Source organism: Camelina sativa, chromosome 13 (genome assembly GCF_000633955.1).
Source record: "Camelina sativa cultivar DH55 chromosome 13, Cs, whole genome shotgun sequence".
Taxonomy (NCBI): Eukaryota; Viridiplantae; Streptophyta; class Magnoliopsida; order Brassicales; family Brassicaceae; genus Camelina; species Camelina sativa.
The window spans coordinates 15,977,562-15,985,061 of NC_025697.1; positions in this window are offsets into that span (position 1 = coordinate 15,977,562).

Consider the following 7,500-nt stretch of genomic DNA (forward strand, 5'->3'; position numbering starts at 1 on the left):
AACTCTAAAACCGAAACTTGTCACTCTCGTTCACGAGGAAGTTGGCCTCATGGGAAACCAATGTTTCCTATATCGTTTTATGGACTTGCTACATCAGTTCCCAGCCATATTTGACTCTCTAGAGGCAGGCATCTCAGTCCCAGCACGGGGCTTTGTGGAGCGTGTATTTATTGGTCCGTGGGTTGCTAATTGGTTGACGCGTATCACTGCTGATGATTCAGAAGTCGAAAGCTTTGCTTCGTGGCCACAGTGGTTAGAGACTAATGGGTTTGAAGCCATGGAAGTGAGCTTCGCCAACCGTTGTCAAGCAAAGCTCCTTTTGAGCTTGTTTAACGATGGGTATAGTGTGGAAGAATTGGGCCAAAACGGCCTCGTCTTCGGATGGAAATCTCGACGTCTTGTGTCGGCCTCTTTCTGGGCCTCGCACGAGTCGAATCTGTAAATCTCGACGTTTTTTTTGAATCATATAGTACAGTACATGAGACAGTGGTTTACAAAGACATCAAAATATAATGATATAAAATAATAATAAAGGACATCATATTATGTGAATATCGTACGTCGTATGGTTATGAAATTTAAGAAAATAATATCTAGATATTAAAATAGAAAAAATATTTTAAAATTCTAAAGCCAAAAATCTATAAAACTAAAATAAAAAGTCTTTCTTAATTTAAAATAAAAACTATTTTTAATTTAAAGTTAAAAAACACTTGAATTTTCTGTAATTGATCCAATCAAATTCTTTAATTTCATAATCTTCATTCTTCATATATTCATATTATATTATATTATATTATATATATATATATATATTTTTTTTTTGTTTTTTTTGATGAACCCATGGGTAACTCATAATCGGGTTTACCCCGTTAAACCCAAGAGCCCATTGGACAAACCCATCAAAACTCATTTATTTATATGGGTATAAAAACTTAATACATACCCGTTAAACTAATAGACAAACAGGGTAAACCCATGGGTTTTTACCTATTTTGACACCCCTATGGTTATCCTCCTCTAATTAGCAAATAAAAAACAATATAATATGCAAATAAAAAAATCAAGAAAACAAAATCTATAGACTTTTATTAAATGAGCTTAAATATCAGTTTAAATTAAGAGGATTTGATATACGTTTGTTTGAATTTATAAATGAGAATTTAGATTTTAGATTTTCTAATTAATCAAAATTATATGTATGTTCAGGTTTATAAATAATAATTAATGTTTACAATTAGGCGAATTTATGAGTCGGTTTATGTTTATAAAAAAATATTATAATTTATATTTTACAATTAAGCAATATTATATGTCGATTTGGGTTTATAAATGAGAATTATGATTTTTTTTAATATTAAACGAGTTTCTATGTGGGTTTTGATTTACAAAGGAGAACCAGATTTTAAATTGTATAACTAAACAAGATTATGTGTTGATTTGGGTTCAACCAAATTAATATTTTTGTTAATGATTTTCGTTTAAATTTTTTTATTTATTTAATTTTATTTAAAAATAATATGACATGGTGCATTTTCATTGGTTAAAACGAAAGGGGTGAACAAAATGATTCACCCCTAGAAGTGATGTCAATCCATAAAGGGTGATATGCAAACAATCAAGATGTGAACATGCATTCAAGTTAAGCCAATTATCAAAGATGGTTTTGTTACTAACAACCTAATGATCAGAAATGAAATGCAATGAACTAAACAACATAAAGCAATATTAATGCAATATTTAACTATGGAATAAGAGCAATGACTAAACAAATGCAGAAACTACTCTAAGCATAAACAAGTACTAAGCAAGACCAATTTAAACCACTAAAATGATATAGAACATGAACAAAATAGAGCATGATGAACTCGAGCAAGCACTCGACCGAGCTCAGTAAGACTGTGGTCTAATGACATGGTCGAGTGGGCTAAAACGATGAACTAAGGCTATTCTAACAACTTAAACAACTCAACAAATGATCAGAAGTGATTAAACAGATGATAGACATAAACAGGTCCTAGAGACGGGAGTAATTGGTTGGTATCAAGCTAAGCTTATCCACATTGTTTAACAAACTTCACGGAAGCTATCTGATAACTCTCTAATTTACATGTTTTAAGCATCCCTTTTTGTCCATGTTTTGCATTGTTTTTACCCTAACCTTAGCATTTTTAGGTCATTTACTGTAGGAATCCACATTTAGGCCATTTAGGGTGTTGCATTCTTGCATTTGCATATTTTGGATGAAAACATGTGCTTAAGAGCCGAAAATGGGGAGAAACAAGGTCAAATCCGAGCATGTAGCCGAAGGAGCTATGGAACAGGAAGAACAATCCGAACACCAACCCGATCGAAGAGGATCTAAGAACAGAAAGAACAATCCGAGGACCTACCCGAAGAGCAACCCGAGCTCATCCTCGTGCACCCATCGAGCAGACCCTTGGGCAGGACTGGGAAGCTAGGGTTAATGGGTTTCCATGTATAACCCCCCCCCCTCTTCTTCCTATCGCGCTAGCACGCCGCAGACCCTCAAACCAGAGAGCGAGAGCTTCTGAGAGAGATCTTGAGCGACTCAAACACTTTCTTTACTTTCTTAGGATTTAATTTCATTTCTTTTTGCATTTTTGATTCTATACTCTTCTACTCTACTTCTATTTTTAATATAATGCAATTTTCGTTTGTCTATGTTTTTATGTTTTCTGCAATGAGATCTGAGTAGTGAAGTAAGATTTCTAGGGATGGGATAGACGATTTTGTGTTCTTGATCGGTTAGGATGTCTTAGCTTGGTTGTTTATGTTTTATAAATTCCCGTCTAGATTGGTGTTCTTAATGCTATCAACAGACCGAGAGGTTGAGATTAGATCTAGGGTGTTTTACCACCGAGAGGTGTAGATGAAATTCTTGAATCAATCAATGCTAGAGATTTACTCACTTAGCCTAAGAGATTAGATGAGTAAGGGGTTTATTGACAATAATGAATCGGTTTGTATTGCATGCTTGGTCATGTTTCTCCAACGAGAGTTGGGTAAGGGAGTGATCAAGGTTGATTGTTTCTATCACGAGAGTGTTTTAACAAGATTTTAGAGATTCAATGTCTAGGGAATATTTGCTTGGGCATGTAGGACATCCATACTGGTTAGGAACACTTAGGAGTCGAGTACCCCATCCTTAAGATCTTTCGTGTTTAGATTGTTTACAGTTTATTCATAACTCGATCCCTTACCCCGATCAGGTACACGACCACCTGCTTTGAGTATACCTTCGAGCTGTTCTTACTCATCTTGCTTACTCGACCACCCCAACCGATCTTGTACTCGAATGCTTGCATCGAGTACTTAGGTTGTGTGGTTCTTGATCATTTATTTTCTTTTAATCATCTTAGGATTGTTAGATCAAACTCCAACTATTGCTTGGCTTGACTTGCTTTTTTCTGATTGCATCTTATCTGCTAGCATAACAACCATTTGGATTGATAACCCTTTGTACTACAACTGCATAGGGAATTGATACCCTGGGTGAAAATACATGTTATCAATTTGGCGCCATTGCCATTTGGTTGAATTTAAATTTGCTACGTTTAAGATTTCAGCACTTGCTAGATCAAGTTCGATCTTCCATTTTGGTTTGGTACTGACTTGTTTGCATTCGTGTTTGTTTGTTTTGCATTTCAGGTACAACCCGAGTACCCACCCGACCCGTCAGTCGATCACCTCGATCAAGTTGACCCTCGGGTACTCACTTGGTCAACTCCTTGTGCATGCAAACACGATCCAAGGGTAGCAAACACTTGAGTCCTTTCATCGACAACATCGACAGACCTTGGCTGCTACGTCAACCACAAGTCCATCAACCACAACCACCAACAATTGAGGAGGAAATGAATAATCACAGAATGGTCTACCAGCTCCTCAAGAGATGACCAACATAGGAGCAGGAGATGCTCCATCTACTCACACTCTAAGACATGGCATTGTGCCACCTGCTGTACAAAACAAAAACTTTGAGACCAAGAGTAGTCTCATCTAGATGATACAGAGCAACAAGTTTCATGGGTTGCCAATAGAGGACCCATTGGACCATTTGGATGAGTTTGATAGGTTATGTAGCGTAACCAAGATCAATGGAGTAAGTGAAGATGGATTCAAGCTTAGGCTTTTCCCATTCTCTTTGGGAGACAAAGCACACATCTGGGAGAAATCACTCCACAAGGAGTCCATCACCACCTGGGAAGCATGCAAGATGGTGTTTCTAGCCAAATTCTTCTCCAACTCCAGAACTGCAAGGCTGCAAAATGATATCTCCAGCTTTGTTCAGAAGAGTAGTGAGACGTTCAGCGAAGCTTGGGAACGTTTCAACACCACCAGATGCCCTCATCATGGATTTAGCAATGCTTCATTGCTAAGTACACTATAACGAGGAGTGGTCCCAAAGATACGGATGTTGCTGGACACCGCAAGCAATGGTAACTTCCTCAACAAGGATGTCGACGAAGGTTGGGATCTAGTTGAGAACTTAGCTCAATCGGATGGCCATTACAATGAGGAATATGATCGTACTGTGCGATATAGTGGCGAGGATGATGCAAAGTACAAGAGAGACATGAAAGCCCTCAATGACAAGCTGGATAAACTCCTGAACTAGCAGCAGCATGTCCATGCCATTTCCGAAGAGGAGCAATTTCTGCAACAAGATGGGGAGAATGCTCAGCTAGAGGATGTGAACTACATCAACAACCAAGGAGGTTACAACAACTACAAACCCAACCTGAACCTATCCTACCGTAACCCCAAGGTTTCTAATTCTCAAGACCAAGTCTACCCATCCGCAGTACAAGAGAACCAAGGCTAGCAAAAGCTTTTTGTTCAATACAATCAAGGCTATGCTCATAAGCAGCAGTACTCCGGCAACTACACTCAACTAATTGCCCCACCTGGTTTCCAACAACAGCAAGGACCGCAAAACCTATTGAAACGAGTTCCTTTCTTGTGTGTGTGTGAAATGGAATGTGAATGAATGATATGATGATGATGATGAACAATGGTGAAAGCAGGGTGTTTCAATTCCCCTTATGCAATTGTAGTATAAGAGGTATCAATCCTAAATGAGTGAATGCAAGCAATCAAGGTGTGCAATACTTGTCTAAGTTAAGCCAATTATAGAGGGTGTTTGTCACTAACAACCTATTGCAGAATGTAAAATGCAGAATGTAAAAGCTGAATGGACAAGATACTAAATGTAATGGAACAATGATTATGGCAATAATGAAACTAGAACAAAGATCAAACTATAGTAATGCAGGTAATGAACTAATGCAAGGAAAGTAATGAACAAGAAACTAAATGAATGCAACAGAAATGCAACTAGAATGAAATAAGAAACGAGACAGGACAGACACAAATCATAAACAAGAGTTCTGAGAATGAACTCGAGCAGGCACTCGATCGAGTGTAGATCGAGTGCAGGGTCGAGCTGGATAAAAACGTAAAACAGAGCAATGCAAACAAAACAGAGCAAGATAAAAGTAAATCAAACAACGATCAAACAACAGGATTTAGACTAGGAAATCAATAGACAAGGAAGGTCTTAGGGATGGATTCATGGGCTAAACTTAGGTTGTGGTTATCTAACTTGATCAACAAACCTCAATCAACATGAGCTAATCTCTAGACATTAATCTCTAAGAACATGTTAATCCACTCTCATGGCAAAAACAATCAAGCTCATATATTTCTAGACTTGTTCTCACAAAGTAAAGAATCTATACAAGCAAGCATTAAGCAATATGTCAAGAATCAAACAAGACTTCTAATCTCTTAGCAAGCCTAATGATAATCTCTAGATCTAGCCTTATCTATGCACCTTAGACATTGGTGTGATGCTAAGAAGCTTGAGATCAAACCCTACCCTCTCAGTTATAGGATCAGCATTAAGAACATCTAGCCTAGAAGAGATCTACAACAATCAAGCTTGACCAAATCAAATAACCACAACATCCATCCAGCCTAAACCATCCCTAAGAGCTAAGGAAACTACTCACAATCACACATGATGAACAGCAAAGTCATAAACCCAGAAAAACACGAAACTTGCATGATTAGAAAGATAAAACAGAGATCTACAATATTGGAGAAGGAATCAAACTCGAATTCTTGATACTTTGAAAGTTATGAAACAAACAAGTATGAAGAATCTTGTGTTTTTTCCTTCAAAAGAGGTACAAGATCTAAGAAAATAAAAGTGCAAAAAGCATAAATTCCCAAAAGGGTAAAATACTAGGTTTGAGAATATCTAAAAAGCTGCCCCCTGGTGGTTGCAGGGTACAAGGTACTTAAAAATGCTAAAAGACAAAATAGCCAGGCGGCTCGGGCAACTCGACCCGGTGCTCGGTCGAGTGACCGGTCGAGTTGGGTTTTCTTGTGCTCCTTCCACTCGGTCGATTCAGTCTCAGCACACGGTCGAGTGTCTGGTCGAGTGGGCAGTCGAGTGGGACTCCGGACCTTGATTCTCCAGCCTTAACTCCTTTGCTTTCTCCTCATGATTGCTTCACTTCTCCTCAGCATTGCTTTCATGCTCCTTAGGCTCCAAAATCACCTGTTTATGCAAGAAAAGATGCAAATGCATGCAACTACACTCTAATGCAAGAACATTCCTAAAACTATGCAATAATGGTCAAAAAGGACAGCAAATGATGAAAAAGATGTGAATATATTAAGGGAAAACAGGGTAAAATATATGAACATCAACACCCCCAAACTTAGTCTTTGCTTGCCCTCAAGCAAATAAACAAGACATAAGAAGGTAGGTGAGGGTTGAAAGTGGGATCTCAGCTCCTAAAGCTTGCAAATAAACCAGCTAGAATCAATGTCCAAGTTACTAGTACTATGATGCAAGTTGAATGAGCTGTACTTAAAGACTTTAGACAAACCTATCACAACCTTTACTGATTTGAGCCTTAGATGTCCACATGCATTCAAATCAACCATTTCCTTTAACATTCATTTAATCAAGAACATGGATCAATCTTATGCAATGCTTTAAACTCATTTGGCTTGGAAATAAAGGTTTAGAGACAATGATGGTCTCTGTTTAGAGTGGGGCTTATCAATATCAAGGTTCTCTCATAAAAAATGGATTGAGCTTTAGAAGAATGCTAAAGGTAAAAACACTTAGACACATACAAGAACAAAACCTTGTCTATCCAAAAGTAACCCAAGTTTTTGATCCTATCATTCTAAACCCAAATGATCCTAGTTCTACCCTTTATCTTCTTCTCTTCTCAAATACCCTTTTCTCTTTTGTTTTCAAGCCTTAGGAGAGGTTTCTTATTTGAATCAACTAGTGGAATGGGGCATTCTTTTTTATTGCTATGGTTCCCTTTTTTTCTTATTTCTTAAGACATAAAAGCATTTTGCTATACTTTTCTTTTCTTTCTTTCTTTTCTTTGACTAGAACCATTTTTCACAAATCTTATAGTTCCCTTTCTTTCACTAGAACTTTAT